This window comes from Colobus angolensis, unplaced genomic scaffold, assembly GCF_000951035.1.
Source record: "Colobus angolensis palliatus isolate OR3802 unplaced genomic scaffold, Cang.pa_1.0 Scaffold137, whole genome shotgun sequence".
In the NCBI taxonomy this organism is placed as follows: Eukaryota; Metazoa; Chordata; class Mammalia; order Primates; family Cercopithecidae; genus Colobus; species Colobus angolensis.
Genome location: NW_012114455.1, coordinates 2,282,810 through 2,302,094, shown reverse-complemented (window position 1 = coordinate 2,302,094; position 19,285 = coordinate 2,282,810). Strand labels below are relative to the sequence as shown.

Sequence of the window (19,285 nt, the reverse complement as noted above, 5' to 3'; positions counted from 1 at the left end):
AGGGAGGAAGGGAGGGAAAAGAAAAGAGAAAAGAAAGAAGGAAGGAAGGAAGGAAGAAAGAAAAAGAAAGAAAGAAAGAAAGAAAGGAAGGAAGGAAGGAAGGAAGGAAGAGCTGCCAACAGCTCTTTATAGATTTGAGACAGCAAATGGCATGCTATCCACTGGCTCCCAGCCACAATGAAAACTGAGAGGGGGGCCTCTCTGTCATCCTATAGAAGCGGGAAGAAACTAATGAGGAAGAACAGGAGGAAAGGCCATCATTCCGGGTGCAGTTGACAGTGCTCCTCTTCCCTAGGGGCGGCTCTCTAAGCTTAGACAGCCAATTGGACTGTGGGGAAAGGGAAGCCGTCTGGGGAGAGGAAAAGCTACCTCTCTTCTATAGCCAGGGTGTTTTATTCTGAATGGTTATATTCCCCCAAATTCACATGCTAAAATTCTCACCTCCAAGGCCACGGTATTAAGAGGTGGGGCCTTTGGGAGGTGATTAGGTCATGAAAACGGAGTTCATGAATGGGATTAGTGCCTTTATGAAAGATGTCCAAGAAAGGCCCCTTGTCCCTTCCATGATGTGAGGACACAGAGAGAAGGCTCTGCCTATGAAGAAGCCAACCCTCACCAGTCACCAAATCTGCCATCACCTTAATCTTGATCTTTCAGCCTCTAGAACTATAAGAAATAAATTACTGTTGTTTATAAACCACTCAGTTTATGGTGTTTTGTTATAGCCCAAACTGACTAAGACACAGGGGCTCAGCTATCAACCCCTTATGAGGTGCTGCAATTGTTCAGAGACAGAAGATTCCCAGCTGTGAATCACTATAAAGAGTGTGACCAAACAGCCTTGCTCTTGGCCCGGAGAAAGAAGCTACAGGATTTTTCTCCAGGGTGCAAGAGCTCCAGGATTTTAACTGCTTTGTCCCAAGATCAGAAAACACCAGCCTCCTCAGATCAGCCAGATCCATGGCCTTTTGTGCAGCATTCAGAGGGTCATCCCACTCCTGCCCAAAGTGAAGACATTTCCCTAGATGTCACTGGCCTTTTTAGTTCTTAAATTAGTGCCCCTACACACTAATTTAAGAACACACTTCTCAAAAATGGAAGCTGTAAATATCCCGGATGAGACCCCAAGAAGAGTCTCAGAATCCAGGTAGGGTGACCATTCAACTAAACCGACGTGAGTTGAGAGTGTGCCTGGGAACAGATTGTAGAATAAATTGATTGCTGAGTCCATCACAGCAAAGTAGAAGTTAGTATAGCCATGGTGCCCCAGAGAAAACAGAAGAGACAGCCCTTCTCTCCCTAATCTCCCCCGATCTTCCCTTCATCTCGTGTTGGGAGTCAAAAGTTCATCCTTAAAAACCCACTATTTTCTAGGCAATTCCCTTCTGCAAAACTCCATTAAACTCTTAGACTACACCTATGTGCAAACAGCCCAGCTCATTTTAAACTCACATTATTGTTGTTCCAGCAGCCATTTCTAGGCAAGTAGTTTTGATCAGAAATGTTTGTCAAGCAACTCAATATCCAACTGTGTGTGTACAGTACTTCTGAAAGATATTTGCAACTAGAAATTGTGTAGAGTTCAAGGGAATGGAAATGGACTTTGGCTGCGATTGAATTCATTAGTGGCACATTCTCTGATTGTTTGCTTTTTTTATTTCCTGTAACTCTTGACTTTCAAAGTTATTTACTGAGATGCTTTGTCCTCCATCATGGAGTAGTCTGGAGCTTTTTTCCTTTGTTTTTTTTAACCTAAAGTGATATCTCTCCCTGAAATAAATTGTATAAAATGATGTAGAGTTCTTAGCAAATTAAAGTGCCTTGTTCAAAAAGCTCCCTAGTCACTCAAGCCTTTCCTTGGCTCCACATCAGGGATCTGAATCTTGTAGGACTAGGAAATGCAGACCCTGAGACTGTTGGCTAAGCCCTCTCCTTCCCCAGGGACCTTTCAACAAACCTGTATCCATCCCAGACCCAAAATGAATGTACCTGTACCAGCAATGCTGATTGATCAACACAGAAACTCAGGGACTGGCTCCTCAAAAGTATGGTCTTTTATTCTTCTGATGAAAGACCTCCTAGTCAACACAAATAAAAATGGGAAAAGCAAAAACCTCACCAGAGAGAAAAAGAGAGCTGTGTTTAACCCTACGTGTTCATATCATGCAGTAAGAAAATAAGATAAGTTGGTAAAGAGACGACAACCAGGCAGCACAAATCACTGATATTGTTTTCCTTGCGCCATGTAAGTGAGAAAAAATGTTTCTTCATTGTTTCTGTGTGAAGGAAATGGCTTATTGTACAATAAACTTGGCTGTAACTTTCTTATCATTAGATTTGTCCCTTCTTGGTAAACTCTTAGAAGGCTCAGCAATCCTCTAAGAGCTCTAATGGTAGTTGGCCCTCTATTTTTCAGGAACTGGTTAGACAGTTGGTGGATTACCCCCACTTTTTCTTTCTCTCCTTTCCCTGGTGCTTAAGCACTTCCTTGCTCACTCACATCCCTGCAGAAAGAGGAACTGGTGCCTGGACAAGAGGTAAAACCCAAGGCTGTCCATTATAGATACAAGGAGGAGGATGACAAGAAAACCTGAAATAACTTGCCACATGAGAATTGCATTCCAAGAATCCACACTCTTCCTGCTGAACCAAGATCCTGCTGTACATACTTAGTGATGCTTAATGGTTCCTCAACTTCTATGATACAGACAGTCCAGTAGGCAAGTGGTTCTGAACCATGGGTGCAAATCAGAATCTCCGAGCAGCGCCTTCAGAATAAAAAGGTCCAGATCGTAGTTCTAGGCATTCTGATTCGGTAATAGCAACAACACTTTAGACTGACACGGTGTAAGCATAAATTACTCTAAGCTTTGTATATATTTTTACCTCATGTCATCCTCACAATGGCACAAGGTGATGGGTCTATTATGATTCCCATTTTATAAGTGAAAAATGAATGCACATAGAGATTAAGAAACCTTCCCGAGGTCACACAGTTAAGTGTTGCAGGCAGACCTCAAGGCCACATAGCATGTTTCCAAAATCTATGCTCTTCACCAATGGGGCTGCAGCATGTGCCTCAGTCCACTTGGGCTGTAGTAACAAACAATCTTAGACCGAACAACAGAAATGTATTTCTCACCATTCTGGAGGTGGAGAAGTCAAAGATCAAGGTGCTGGCAGATCTGATGTCTGGGCCGGACCCGCCTCCTGGTTCGTAGACGGCACCTTCTTTCTCTGTCCTCACATGGTGGAAGAGGGCAGCTCTCTGGGGCCTCTTTTACAAGGGCACTAATTTCATTCATGAGGGTTCCACCCTCATGCCCTAATCACCTCCCGAAGGCCCCACTTCCTAATAGTATCACTTTGGGGGTGAGGATTTCGACACATGAATTTTGGAGAAACACAAACATTCAGACTATGACAGCATGTTCTCATTGAAATGCCTCCTGAAACACATACCTGGCAAAGAGCCACAGTACTCAATCTTAGTTTAAATATTCTTATAGTAGAATTTTTCCCCTCAGAGCTGGCAGTCTCAGTGACAAAACACATGTGTGGCACAAACAGAATGTGTCAACTGCATCATCCTGCAGATACCATTCCCAGACTATTAGCTGTGTTTGGGTTTTCTTTTTAATGGGCTCTGTTTTTCTACATATAGACTGTTTTATCAGTAACAGTGTTGAGCCTCACCTCAGGCAGGTGGAAGGAAATCTACAACAATTTTTTTAAAATTTATAAGGAACTACCATGTGATCTGCCCTGCACTTAGCATAGAGGATACAAGCTGGATAAAGTAGAGTGTCTGCTCATTGTGAGAAGCGAAAGAACGCACTCCAAAATAATTTTCATGTTATGAATAATATGTGGAAGGGTGCAGAGTAAGAGCACAGTTCATTCTGCCTGGAGGGGACAGGTTGGTGGCTTTCACTCTGGACACTGTAGAATGAACTCCAGCTACCTGTGGGTGAGGCAGGAGCGCACCCTTGTCTAAGGGCACAAGAAGTTCATAGATGAGGAAGTAGTGCCATGAGGCTGCAGCCAGGGATAGAGAGGAAAGTGTCTCTATGAGATGTCATTGAACCAGCCTCCCAGGACCCTGAAACAAGGACCCCAGTTTCCTACATGTCCCACAGCCCAGAGAACAACAGTGGCCATCTCCAAGAGAGAACTGGCTTTGGCATGCAGGAAGGGCATGTCGGAGCTGGTAACAATGGTGATCCTCTAGGCAGCTCTGCTATAGAAATGATCCCAAGAGGTGAGGCCTGAACTTCTTCATCCCTTTCAGTATCCCCAGTTCCAACAGAAAACCCATGCCTTCCCTGCGCCTGAGATTGCTCTAGCCCAGTACGACAGCTGTTTCATTTAAAGTAGGCAGGTGGGAGGAGGGAGGTGCTTCTCAATACTGGAAAGTCCATGTCCGTGAGGTCTCACCAGACTTCATTCTCTGCCCCTGCGTACCTCCTCTCTTACTCTTGCCCTGCCTGTCATGTAGGACAAGGATAGGTTCTGTGTGATCCTCTTTGTACTTTGCCTGCTCTACATAATAGGTGCTGGGATGATGATCATAATGATGGTTTAAAAAAAATGCTAATGGCCCCAGCAAAAGCCTGAAACCTCACTCTGATCCTCAGAATGGTAATAGAGGATGGGAGGTGCATTATGGATATTCCCACTCAACTTGCTCTAAACAGCTCCAGTATTAATGGAAATTTTAATGAAAAACTAAGCCTCTATTAGGTTGCCATGCAGAATTCCCACAACATGCAGAGTCTGGTTAATTTCCCTTGTGCCAGGGCCACAGGCTCAAAAGTACAGACACACACACTCTCAGGAAAATTCCTTCCAATCTCCAGACCTTGTGCTTTCCCCTGCTAGCCCAACTCTAGGGCTTTACAGGACTGGGGCAGCTCTCCCATGCTTATAGTCAGAGCAGGCCCTGTGGCACTTCAGTGAAAATTAATTCCTCGTTCCCTGTCTTTCTTGCTCAGTGATCATGAATTGCCAGAGAGCTCCAAAGGGAGCCTCCAAGTCTCTCACTCTCCTTTTGTCGCTCAGATGAAATCTGTAACTCACTCCAGGATGCAACGGGTTCAGAGGCTACAAATCTAAGGGCCTAGGGACTGTGCCTCCCCCTTGCTAGACTCCCCTGACGTGTCATGTGCCGCTTCCCTGGGAACCTGCCATCCCCAGCTATTTGTACATTTTCCAGGAGAGCACAGAAGCATACACTTCCATGAGATGTTTTAATTATGACAAGTGGATCCCTCTCCCTATATAGTAGAAACCAGCACCACCTTAGAGAAAACCAGGAATTGTAGGAGATAAACTGTCAAAAACTTTGTCTTGTTAAAACCAGACATTGTAATCCCAGCACTTTGGGAGGCCGAGGCAAGCGGATCTTGAGGTCAGAACACCAAGACCTTTCTGGCTAATACAGTGAAACCCCATCTCTAATAAATATACAAAGAATTAGCCAGGTATGGTGGCAGGCGCCTGTAGTCCCAGCTACTCAGGAGGCTGAGGCAGGAGAATCACTTGACCCCGGAAGGCGGAGGTTGCAGTGAGCCAAGATCGTGTCACCGCACTCCAGCCTGGGCAACTGAGCGAGACTCCGTCTCATAAAAATAAATAAATAAATAAATAAATAAGCCAGACACGATATCAAAACTTACCCCACACCGCACTCCAGCCTGGGCAACTGAGCGAGACTCCGTCTCATAAAAATAAATAAATAAATAAATAAATAAGCCAGACACGATATCAAAACTTCCCCCACATCCCCCTCCTGCCTCTGACACTCCACACGCCCCATGCTCATCAATCCAATGTGTGGAGATGCCCTGCACTCTTCTTGCTGGTTCTTCCCTTGCCAAGACTGGGCAGTATTACTGACATCTGCTTTTCCAGAGTATTTCTGCCAGAAGGGACAGTGGACAGGGAGTATGGATTCCTGGCTCCAGTTCTGAGTAGAAATACATGAGTAAGAAGTAGAGAGATGGAGCAAAGAAAAAAGAAAGAAAGGACTTTGGAAAAAATAAAATCCTACACTCTAGAAAGCTAATGCTGAGAGCCCATTTGAAGTTGGGGGTGACCCACTGGGTCTCTTCTTCTTTTTCTGTCCCCATGTGACTTTCTTGTCACATCACACAATGTGCTTTGCTATCTCCAACTGCTAGGATTTGAATGTTTTTGACTCCTCCAAAATTCATGTTGAAACCTAATTGCCTCCAAAATTCAGGTGTTGCCAATATGACAGTATTGAGAGGTGGGGCTCTAAGAGGTGATTAGGCTATAAGACCTCCTTCCTTATTAATGGGATTAATGCCCTTATGCAAGGGGCCTCATGCAGTGTTTGGCTAACTTATTCTAGCTTGCCTTCCACCTGCTGCATATGAGGATACAGCAAGAAGGCTCTCACCAGAACAGATGCCAGTGTTGGATCTTGCACTTCCCAGCCTCTAGAACTGTAGGAAATAAATTTCTGTTATTTATAAGTTACCCACTCTCAGGCACTCTGTGACAGCTGCACAAAGGAACTAAGACACTAAGATTCCCAGTGCACAGCTTTCATAAGCCTCTAGTGCTTTCCAAGACGCCTGGCCCCATTTTCTGGTTTCTTCGATGGTCAATGGGCAGACTCCCTAAAGTCATTTACAATTGTTATGGTAATGGGCTGTTAGTCATAGCAATGCGTTTTTCCTTTTATGGGTCCCTAATGCTGCAGTTCAGCAGTTGCCTGACTCCTCTGTGACTGGTGATAGAAACACCACTGTGCCCTGGGTGACACACTTTTCATGAGGTAGACTGAGCATATTTCAGACCCTGGTTGAATAAAAACTATTAGGGGAAAATCAATCTTATTCCTCTCCTCTCAATGGGCATTTTGGCTCTCTCCTTTTTTCTCCTTTCCCTTCTTTCCTTTTTACCTACACTCCATCTCCCACAGTCATTTATTTCCTGGCATGATGTAAAGAGGAACAATGCTGTTTCAAAGGCTGGGTTTGATCTTCAACTTTGTGAACTGAGTCAGAGCCTCCTGTTTTCCCTCATACCACTAAAGAGGCGTCAGCTCAGACTGTCTCAACCCTGCTTGCAAGTAAAATCTCCTAGGTGATTTTTAAAATTTTTCATACTGGGGACCCACCCCCGACCAATTAAGTCAGAATATTTGGGGCTGGAGTCTGGGTATCCATAGTTTTCTAGCTCCCCCAGGTGATTCTAACGTGCAGCCAATCATGAGCACCACTGTGTCTAGTGCCATATCTGAAGCTATAGACAGCCGTCCTCAGAAACCCATCCTGGAAATCTTCACAGTTTATGTCCTCTGGTTTTGATTAGGGGTGGGCCCAGGGAGTTGACTGGGCACAAATGAAATCAGCAGACCCTCTAGCTATTAGCGACACATAGAAAGGACTCCATGAGCACAGATTAACCCTAGACACAGGCTTTCTGACCTTCTTGAGCCATGTGCCTCCTTCTTCAATCATCCTTCAGCTCAGGTGATTCATCTCTCATCATTATTTGGGACAGAACACAGAATTGTGAAAGTTGTAGGGGACTTCTCTCATTCTTCTGGCAAAACACAGCTGGTGAGATTGTCTGACAATAGTATCTGTTCTCTTTGTGATAAGCAACACACAACCAAACAATACGCATCAGAAACTCACACAAGGCATGACCCTCTGCTAGTTGCTATTTTTCGTGAGAGACAGTGTCTGTGCCATCTGGGAGCTTATGTGATAAGAAAAATGACACTATCCAAAACATGGTTACCCAGAAGGCAGTTACAATATTGTGCTTTCTATTTTCCTTTTTTCTTCATATGTTTTGGTTTTAAGATATATTCGGGGTATTTCACCAAGATGTTATATGACGGAAGACACTGGCCAAGACACATAAACATCAGTGGTTTCTTTAGAGACTAGGTTTCTGTAAAGACTTACTCTTTCCAAGCCTTTCATCTGGCCTCAGATGATCTCCCCATTGGCCTCTATCTCATCCTCACTTTGCAAAAGTCAAAGCAAAACGCAGTTGTTTGCCAAGCCTCTATCCCCTATAGCTTCTAGGATGGTGTTAATATACAGCCCAGGGAAAACCATATTGCATCTTTTATTGGTCTTGGAATGGCTTCATCCTTTACTAACCAAGCCTCATCTTTCTCAGAGTCAGTGCATGCTCTAGCTGTGGGACAGTTTTATGGTTTACTGACTTGGCAATCAATGTGACATGCTGAACAAGATTGCTTCTCTGGCCTGAGAATGGTCAGGTCGTCCTTAAAAGTTTGCTCCTCCAATGGGCATTCAACCTGACATTTCCAGCCATTTACTTGGCTCTCTCAGGGAGCCTGTATTTTACAGGCAATGGGTTCCCTTCCTGGAAACAGTCCAAGACACACAGTCAGTTCTCAATTAGCCATGCTAATGGAAGCAAGCAGCAGTGCAGACGATCCAAAATAGCAGATTATCTGAAAATCATTTTTACTGGCTTTGGAACAAATGCAATGATGCAATGCACATCAGTGTGCACATGTGCATATGTCTCAGCAGTATCGTGTTTTCCATGGATTGTCTGTGTCTTATGTGTATTAGAGTTTGCATTCTCTGAGGTGTCATCCTTTGGAAGTGAAAGTAAGCATCCCAACTGCATCCCAAGTGACAGGGAAGCCAGAATGGAGTAAAAGTGCTCCCCGGGGAATTTGCAGAGGCAATGGAGAAGGTCATGGAGCTCTATTTCAATAGTCCTATGGGCACCACTGGCCTCACAGTTCTCTTACCCCAAAGGGCCCACTTTGCCCTTCACATACCCTGGCGTTGGCTGGTGCCCACTCTCTGCCCCAGATCCTAGCAGGGCTATCGGTAGGTCTCCAAGCCACTCTACAGGCTGTGCAGTTGTCCCTGCTTAGTAGCAACCCCAAATTTTTATCATGGTTTTCAAGACCAGAATGCCACCTACAGGGTGAAGCTTGTCAGATGCTCTTACACAGTAAGCACCAGGCCACCTCCAGCCTTCTTTAGATGTTTTCTGCAAGTTTTTGAGTTGCCTTTAAAGGCACCACTTAGTAGTATGCTTCTCAAACTTCATTGAACATAAGAATCACCCACGAGCTTGATTTAATTGCAAATTCCTAGGCTGTACTCATAGAAATTCCAGTTCAGTTGGCTGGGACATGTTCCTTGAATTTGCATTGTTGTCAAGCACATCAGCCCGTGGAAGGCATCCTTTGAGAAGCTGTTTAGAGAGCCATTGAGACTCTGCTTCTGATCTGACTTCGGGCAGCATCTTGAGTGAAGGTGAACGTTTGAACGTTTGCCTTTTCATGGCCTTTAATCCTCCACAAACCACTCTTTTTTGTCCAAGACCTACATGTGATGGGCCAGTACAGACCAAAGGATGTTGGCACACAGGGTGGGACAGTCTTTACCAGGTGGGCTGGGCAAAGTAACTAGACACTTGGACCAGTGTGCCTTCCTCCCAGCCTGACTCTATTCAGAAATTCATGGGCAACCCACAAGTCACAGGCTTCTTAGAAGATACAACTAATAATAACTAATAGTATAACTCCTATTTTTTTGGTGCTTACTCAGTGGCATTATGGTAAGTGTTCCACGTGAATTTTCTCATTGAATTCTCTTAAGCCTATGAGGTATCACTCTCGTTTTGGGAGGGCCAGTGGAGAAGCTCTCTCAGCCTTTGTAGCTCTAGTTTTAAAATAAGAGAAAAAATAAATAAACTCACCATGTCTGAGATTCTTGAAGAAAAGACAGCATGTAAAGCAGCTAATTATTATTAATATTCATGACTCTATCCTTTCAGGCAAGAGGAAAAATGTATGATTTTCTGTAGTTTCCTAAGAAGTGGTTCAGACTAGAGCAATTAGCTAATCAATTGACCAGTCTAAATGGTTTCCTGTGATTTCTCTTGATGGATGCCCACTGGCCTCTTCTCCTTGTGAGATAGAAGGGTTAGGTCCATCCAACAGCTGTGACCAACTGCCTAAAATGGGGTTGTCACTTTGGACAACTTCCCATGCTCCAAAGATCAGGGTGGACAAAGTAACAAGTCTGATTGTTCATGTGGTCATTGACTTTCTAAAATAAGCCGTAAGATTCATGGTTACATAAAGGACTCTACTTTCAGTAGATTAACCAAATGTCAGTCTTGCAGAATCAAGCAGGGTCTAGTGGGTGGAAGAAAAGCCTAGAGGCAACAAGAAGGAGAAGCTGTTGACATGGCACCTTAAAGACAAAGAGAAGGTCTTAACGAGAGGCAAATCCCATTCAGGAAAGTTCTCCGCATCAGTAATTAAAGTATATCCAGCAATGTAGGGCTGGCAAAATATAAAAGATCAATAGGTTAAATACTTTATGTTGTTTAATCAGATACTTAGCACAAATCAAATATTACCTTACTGAGGTTACTAGGCTAAATGAGGGCACTGCAGCAGTGAACATTCATTACTGAGACACCAATGGATCGTGAAAATAGCAAGGTATATCTGAGTCACCTCCAGCCCTGAGATGAAGTATAAGGAGGCCAGAAAGCCTTCAGTCACTGCATTTAGCACAGTCACTGCATCTGTGCTTTTTCTTTAGGAGTGGCTTAGGAAGTTGGGGTTATCAGTTTCCCTAGATAATTAAGTATACCAAGTCTTGAAAGGTATAAAAATAACCTTCTCCTCAAAGCTGGATATACTCACTGACATGCAAAAATGATCTAGATATCCACATTATTTGAGATCATCAAAAGCTTCCTTATTCTTCTTGTATGACAATAACTACTTGTTATTCCATGCATTACCACTACAAACATGGCAGCATTTGGGTGTTGAAGCTGCGAGTCTTAAAGAGAAGAGATTCAAAGGAGAAGGAGGGGGCTAACTCGACTCCTCCAGAAATGGGAGAGCTGTGACAGACACAAAGGGATGGGGTAAGCCCCAGGCTTTGGCAACGCCATCTTCTGTGTGAAACTAGTGGGATCCGGGAGAAGAGCTCTGTGGACTGGTCATGAATTGTACTCTGCCGGCCTGGATGGTCTTGATCTGGTCAAATTACCTTCTTGTCTCTTCCAGTAGATAGTAGTAAAGCCTGATTGGAATTTCTCTGAAAACTAAGGGCAGGCAAAAGGGGAAAAAGTCACAGAACTACAAAAGCATTGCAGCGACTGAGCACAGCACAGGTTTCTACATGGACACAATCAGAGTTGCACAGGTCCACCCAGCCCATGTGCAGAAATGCCAACTGAGTCTCATTCCTCTTTGGGCTGGGGACAGACAGTCTCTATGTCATTGTCTCCATCTCCCTACTCCACCTCACCCCCAACCCATCTACAGGCCCTGGGTTCCCACGCGTCCCAGCCGCACTCTGGGTGAGAAGAGGAATGACACTGCCCTTCTTTTCTAAAGAGCATATCCCACTTTGACTTCAGTTCCTCCGCACTCATCTCTCAGACCTGTGCCCTGCCACATATGGAGGTTTCTCCTGATCCATGCCTTTCTGGGTTGGTTTGCTTGGTTACTAAAATGTGTTAACTGGCTGGATGTCATCAGGGCTCCACCTTTTTGGAACTGGCCCACTATTTCTCTAATATTTTAAACCAGCAATTGCCTTACTAGGCCCCTCAGAGCCTTGAGATTCCATGAAGATTTATTTTTTTTAAATTTAGAATTCTCATTTTATCCTCCTGAGAAATTATGCATGATCCATTATAAAATATGCAGGTAATACAAAGTTCAAAAGTCTGTCATGTTTATGGAATAAACAAATGAAAATTAAACATAATACAGTGTGAGAGAAAATCAAGGTTCCTTTTATTTTTTCTCGTTTTTTTTTGTTTGTTTGTTTTTCTGAAAAATTTTTTTTTCTTTTCTTTCTTTTTTTTTTTTTTTTGAGACACAGTCTTGCTCCATTGCCCAGGCTGGATGGAGTGCAGTGGCATGATCTTGGTTCACCACAACCCTAGCCTCCTGGGTTCAAGCAACTCTCATGCCTCAGCCTCCCAGGCAGCTGGGACCACAAGCGCACACCACCATGCCCAGCCAACCCCTGTATTCCTAGTAGAGACAGGGTCCCACCACGACGGCCAGGCTGGTCTGGAACTCCCGGCCCCAAGCGACGCACACACCTTGGCCTCCCAAAATGCTGGGACCACAGGCTTGAGCCACCACACCCAGCCAGTTTCATTTATTTTCATAAGAGATAGGTTATCAGTACACGATGTAAAAGCTTAAAAGTCATCACCAAACGGTGCTAAAGATATGGAGAAATTATGCCGGGAGAAATCTGTGCAAATTCATCTTCTTACTCAGTCTAAGGTGGTAAAAGCATGAAGATTTAAACTGCCCCTGTGGGTAAGACAATCAGTGCAGGGGCTGAGCAGGCAGTGCCCAGGAGCCTGCAACCACTGTCACCTGCTGCCTTGTCCCCCATTTATGCCAATTTTCTGTGTTGAGATTCCATGTAAAGTCTCATTTTATAAAAATCTACTTAAGGTGAAAGGTTTGGAAACCTCGGTTTTCCAGAGACTCCAATAACATTATTATTGTATTTTCTTGCCAAAACATACAAAACAATTATCATAATTTTGAAGACATATTGGGTGCTAAGAGTTTTCAATATATTATCTTATTTAATGATTTTGCAAATGGAGAAACTGAATTATGGAGGTTGTGGTTAAGAAACCAGCCTGATATCTGACAGATATGAATAGCAGAACAACAGGCATCTTTCTGACTTCAGAGTCCTAACTCTGTAGCCCTCCCTGACCTCACTCACCTGCAAACATTGCTCCTGGGAACATCTGATGTTGCTGGTTCCCAAGACAGCTCTGGTTTCTTATTCCTTTGCACAGCATAGATAAGGTACAGTCCCAGAATCTAGTGAATCCACAGGACTTTCCTGGCTCAGGTTCCCATTTCCACACACTTCTAGAGGATTATAATTAGCTTCTAAGGCCTCCTCTCACCCCTTCTGAGGCCCTACCCATCTTTTAGATTCAACAGTGTTTCATCATCATGATATCTTAGTCAGTGCAAACAGTGTCAGGAACAAAAAATAAGAGAAAGCCACGTTGTCCTGGAAAGCCAAACAAGAACTGACTGTTGCTGCCCTGTTATCCTGCTATTGCTTCTCCTGCTTTGGTACAGTGGACAGAATTTTTATCATGCTGTTGTCACAGAAACCTAAGCCAAGACAAGCCTAAGGAGACCAAGCCACCAGGACTGTCCCCCTAGTTCTGCAGCCCCCTGAAATGCTTGAGACACACCCTTCATAAGGCTCTCCCAGGGTGGACAGGCACACGCTGCTCCGAAGATGACAACTGCGATTGTGAAAACTGCAGATCTGCGCTCTTTGCAAAGTGATTCCGGTCCCCAGGATGACACATAGTAGCTGCCTTCCCTGGGCAGGAAGAGAAACAACATGATGGGGGAGGGAGAGCTTTCAACTTGACAAGTGAAGTGATTTTTAACCTTCCAAATTCAGTTGTTTGTGGGGGGAGTGAAGGGGTGAAGGAGAAAAGAGGCAGGCTTTTCAGGAAGACAAAGAAGGCATTTGTCAGAGCAGAGAGCTGTGTAAACCCACCGAGGATTCAGGCAGTTAGCACCTTGGCAAGCCCCTGCCTCTGCAAGCCCTGACCTAATTTTGAGAGATACTGCTCACATTGTTTTCCAGATAAAAGCAGGCAACAGCGAGAGCTCTCCTGGGTGAGGCTTTGACATCAGGAAAAATTATCCTGACTCAAGTGACTAATCTTCTTTCTTATCCCTTTCCCCGTACCCCAACCCTGCACTTTCTTCTCCATCTCACAAATCTTCGGCAGAGCTGCCAAATCACAGCCACCAACACAGAGACAGACAGAGGTACTCCACCACCACCTGCCCACGGTGGGGTGAGACCTGTGTTCAGTACAGCCTGTGCCAGCTAGGAACATCCTTCGGTGTCTTCCTTCCTCCTACGTAAAATCTGGCAGTTTGAGCTATCATGTTGAGGCCAGGATAAAAGCAAGGACCTGCCTCTGGGGTGAATGAATCGTCCTCTGCAGACTCCTGGCCTCTGACCCAATAGGCTAGTCATAATATTCAGAGGGAAGCAAAGCCTTTAAAGAAGCAAATCCTTAAAACACTCAAAGTTGTAAAAAAAAAAAAAAAAAAACGGTTGAAAAGCATTGAAGCAGTGTAGAAAAAGATATGCAATATCCATCGACCTTCAAGAGTATGAGGGGCTCAGACCTCTCACAATGTCGGCTGTGTGGTTGCCCAGGTGACGAGGGCTCAGGATGTGGGCCAGGCTAGACAATCCCTCCAGACAGATGCAGGACATAGCTTTAGGGTTACTGTGCTCTCGGGTGAGGAAAGGACATCTATCTGAAGCAAAAGAGCTTCCTACATTACACATGCTCTTCCTCTTTAACTGTTACCTGTAGTTTCCTCTCAATGGAAACCACTTTCTTAGAGGTCTTCCCAGAAAGGCCAATCCTATCTCCCTCTACCTTCAATATTTCAGAGGCAGATGCCTGGAGGTAGGAAAAAAGGAGAAGCTGCCCATTTAAAATTCGTTTCACTGTTGCATTGCAATATGCTGTGGGGAAAAAAAAAAAAAAAAAACTTTCAGTTTAGGTACCCTAGATCCATCTTCTCAGGGTTGACTTTATATTCTATCACTGAAGTGGTAAAAGTCCTAGCTGCTAAGTTGCTCATCCTTTAGCAACTTTTAACAATAAAATCAGTGTCCCCAGTAGAGGTCTTCCCTGCCACTTGTCAGGTGTCCCAACCACGAGCCCTCGCTCACCAGCCTTGTGAAGCTGAATGCAGACATCAAAACACAGCCAAACTGATTCTCAAAGTAGAAATTCATGTGTCCAGAAGCCCCTTGAAACTGGAAGCCCACGATAGAGCTATTCAAGGGCATCAGATTCTAGAATCAAAGGCTGTGGCCTTGCTGTGACTGAGGGTGAGATATGTGCTGGGCTCGGGGATCACCCTCTAGGCAGAAGTGGTATCACCTTCCCCTGAGTCTCATGGAGGCAGCTACAAGGTCTATTTTTCAATTCCCCCTTTTTGTGCAACTAAAAATGGCTACAGAGGAACAAAGGTGACATTTTCTGTTTGATAGCACCAGAGACAAAAAAAATGTCAGAGGCATCCCTGCCCTTCTCTTCCTTCTCAGGTTCCACCATGCACTTTTTATGGAATGTCCGTGAACCTGGGGGCTTGGCCTCGGCCTTGCCACGTTTCATGCAGCCCCTCCCATTTCTCTTTGCCCTGGCATGTCACATTGAATGCTGCCAGGAGAGAGTCGGGTCAAAGTGTCCGTGTGACCTTGAAAAGAGCTCCTCCACATGTGGTCCTGGGAGATTGGAGTTTGCAAAATGCCACTTCCGGTGTTACTTTTTTCTCATTCCATATCTGGCGTTTATATTGCTCTTTACATCTTTCAGAACCATTTCATATCTATTCCCCGATTTGAATTTCATGACAACCCCATGAGGTATCATTGTCTTCATCTTACAGCAAAGACAGTGAGGTGCTAGAGTGTGATTCCCCTCAAGGTCAAACGCCTACCTACAGACTGAGGCAGCACAGGGGCTTGGTTTCCTGGGCAGGTCCAGCTGGTGCCTCTTCTGCCACCCCAACCCTGCCCATCCTTCACTGAGCAGGTCAGTCATTCCTCTGCCTCTGCAAAGCCATCATCCTCGGCCACCGCGGGCCCCAGTACCACCTCCTCTGTTGGACTCTGTAGACAGCGCACTGTCTGCCTCTCTCGCTTGCCTAGTTATTCCATTATTCTCTTGTTTACTTAACTTTTCAGGTGTGTACATATATTCCTCACAAGAAAATTATAAACAAGGTGTCTGGCATAAGCTTTATTATACCTGCTCTCTTTTTCCCCTCCCCCACCCCCACAACCCAACAAAACCCAATTAAGAGTGTAGGAGACATTTAACAAATACCGGCTGCTGAATGCATGAATGAATGACTTTTTTAATCAAATATAAATTAAACTGATGTCTCACCCAAAGCAGAACTTCCTCTTGCATTAATCCTTGTAGGGATTTTTCTACTGGCAACGGGGTAACAGTGAGGTGGCTGGTCCTTTTGTCATTGGTTCATGGAGGAAGATCTCAGAGAGGAAAGTTGAAAGGCCTCTGTCCTCGTGAATTGCCTGGAAAGTGAAAATCTGAGATTCAGATTTCAAAAAAGAGTATCTCTTTGGAGTGGTATGGATAAGAGTAGGTGATGGGGTTATAATGACATCGTTGATGTTTGGGAGACAGTGGGGATTACAGAAGGTCAGGGAGCACAGAGATCAAGGACCAGGTTTTAGAATCAGACATCCTCCAGGAACCGAGTCCTGCTACCCATAGACTGAGTGGGGGACTTTGGCAAATGGTCTGACCTCTTGTCCACAGTCCCCCAACCTGTGAAGTGGAGATAATGATATTGTCTACACCATAGGGCTGTTACAAGGATGAAATGTGTGAGCAAAGTATCTAGCACTTGCCTACCATTTAGAATGGGCTCAAGGCATAGTAGCTCTTGTTCCTACCACCACAGATTTCCTGGGCAGGCTTGGCCCAGGCTTCCTCTCCTCTCTTAGTTCTTCTTTGTGCCCTAAGGAAAGAAGATGGTTTATATCCATCAACCCACAAAGTGCCCAGCCTGGGCTCATTGGCCAGAGGGTGCTGGTTTCACACAAAGAACAAGGGGTGGGGGTTAACAGATGCTGGAACCCAACCCAAAGAAGCCCATCCCTTCACTCTGAGAGGCTGAAATTCCAGCCTGCCGGTGACCTCCAGAACCTTGGGGTTTTTTTAAAAGAAATCCTCCAGACGGATCAGACATACTAGTGCCTATCTTCCTCCCAGCCCAGAATCGATGAGCCCTCACCATTTCATCTTTGGTTAGCACAAGGATGAACTCCCCTTTTTGCCTCATTCTCCAGTTGGCATAATGACTTACCCTACCTTCGTTTAAATATCTGAATTCAGAAACGTTAATTAGGGACTTCCCACGACTTTATGGAGGTGTCATGATTAGACCTGTTATTACCACCCCAAATGGGAAAATTGAACATCCACTGCTTTATGAACCCTTCATCACAATTAATGCTGTCTCCAAAACTTCTCATTTATTGGGTTCTCTGGTATAATCATTCCTTATATGTGTTTCAAGACCTTGTACAAGTACAAATAATTTAAACTAATTAGCTTATTATAAAAAAGAATGAAAACAAATGGCACATGAATGAATTGTGAGGGTTCATATGGAATTAATATCTCCCTAATACCCACAAATTGGTAAATTCATTATGCATCTATAATCAAACCTGATAAATCCCCTAGATAATTCAGCAGTAATTATGCATGAACTGCTGCCACTTATTTTAAAGTGCTACCAAAATAAGAGATTTATTCCCAAGATCCAGTTAGGCTCCAGGATAACTAAGACTAACCTGACATCTCTTGTCAAAATCAGCCATGAGAAATTACATTGACTCTGCCCCCTGGATGCTGTCCACTGACATCTGGAAAGAGCATTCATGGTTCTCGAAAATAGTCCCTGTTTGAAACATGGAGTGGAGTTTATCACTGGAATTTGTTTGTGAGATTTGGGGAAGATGGAGAGGGATTCCTGGTTGGAATAATTATCAAGGTTCAATGAAACACACAAACTGTGCACCATCCCACCAATTCCCAAAAGACTTTCTTAATCTAACTGAGAAATCCTATAGCAAGGAAGCCTTTTCTCATTTCAACATGGATTGCAGTTCTTTTCTGATATGGTTTGGCTGTGTTCCCACCCACATATCATCTTGAATTGTACCCCCACAACTCCTATGTGTTGTGGGAGGGACCTAGTGGGAGATAATTTGAATCATGGGGGTAGTTTCCCCCATACTGTTCTCATGGTAGTGAATATGTCTCATGAGATCTGATGGTTTTATCAGGGGTTTTCACTTTTGCATCTTCCTCATTTTTCTCCTACCACTGCTGTGTAAGAAGTGCCTTTTACCTCCTGCCATGATTCTGAGACCTTCCCAGTCATGTGGAACCGTAAGTCCAATTAAACTTTTTTCTTCCCAGTCTTGAGTATGTCTTTATCAGCAGCATGAAAACAGACTAATACAGTAAATTGGTACCAGTAGAGTGCGGCATTGCTAAAAAGATACCCAAAAATGTGGAAGTGACTTTGGAACCTGGTAACAGGGAGAGGTTGGAGGGCTCAGAGGATGACAGGAAAATGTGGGAAAGTTTGGAACTTCCTGGAGACTTGTTGAATGGCTTTGACCAGAAGCCTGATAATGATATGGACAATAAGGTCCAGGCTGAGGTTGTCTCAGACAGAGATAAGGAACTTGCTTGGAACTGAAGCAAAGGAGACTCTCGTTATGTTTTAGCAAAGAGACTGGCAGCATTTTGCCCCTCTCCTAGAGATTTGTGGAACTTTGAACTTGAGATAGATGATCTACGGTATCTAGTGGAAGAAATTTCTAAGCAGCAAAGAGTTCCAGATGTGACTTGGGTGTGTTAAAGGCATTCAGTTTGATAAGGGAAGCCAAGCATAAAAGTTCAGAAAATTCGCAGCCTAACAATGTAATAGAAAAGAAAAGCCCATTTTCTGAGGAAAAATTCAAGCTGGCTACAGAAATTTGCATAAGTAATGAGGAGTCCCATGTTAATCCCCAAGACGATGGGGAAATGTCTCTAGGGCATGTCAGAGGTCTTCACAGCAGCGCTTCCTATCACAGGGCCATAGGCTTAGGAGAAAATGGTTTCATGGGGCAGGCCCAGAGTCCCTGTGCTGTGTGCGGCCTAGGGACTTGGTGCCCTGCATCCCAGCTGCTCCAGCCATGGCTGAAAGGGGCCGATGTAGAGCTCAGGCCATGGCTTCATAGGGTGCAAGCCCCAAGCCTTGGCAGCTTCCATGGGGTGTTGAGCCTGAGAGTGTACAGAAGTCAAGAATTGGGGTTTGGGAACCTCCACCTAGATTTCAGAAGATGTATGAAAACTCCTGGATGTCCAGGCAGAAGTTTGCTGCAGGGGTGGGACCCTCATGGAGAACCTCTGCTAGGGGAGTGCAGAAGGGAAATGTGGGGTCAGAGCCCTCACACAGAGTCCCTACTAGGGTACCACCTAGTGGAGCTGTGAGAAGAGAGCCATCGTCCTCCAGATCCCAGAATGGTAGATCCACCAACAGCTTGCACCGTTCACCTGGAAAAGCTGCAGACACTCAATGCCAGCCTATGAAAGCAGTTGGGAGGGAGGCTTTGCTGTACCCTGCAAA

At 44.6% G+C, this 19,285-nt stretch overlaps 1 protein-coding gene and 1 long non-coding RNA gene across 2 annotated transcripts in view; one reads left to right on the top strand and one right to left on the bottom strand.

Annotated features, from left to right (window-relative positions):
* LOC105506488 overlaps positions 1 to 12,863 on the bottom strand; it is a 25,437-nt gene extending 12,574 nt beyond the window's left edge. Inside the window, exon 1 of the long non-coding RNA XR_001000930.1 lies at positions 12,777 to 12,863. This is a non-coding gene — a long non-coding RNA (uncharacterized LOC105506488). The remainder of the gene's footprint in view (positions 1 to 12,776) is intronic.
* LOC105506537 (kin of IRRE-like protein 3) overlaps positions 1 to 19,285 on the top strand; it is a 478,333-nt gene that overhangs the window by 331,515 nt on the left and 127,533 nt on the right. The gene's annotated exons all lie outside the window — the stretch shown is intronic.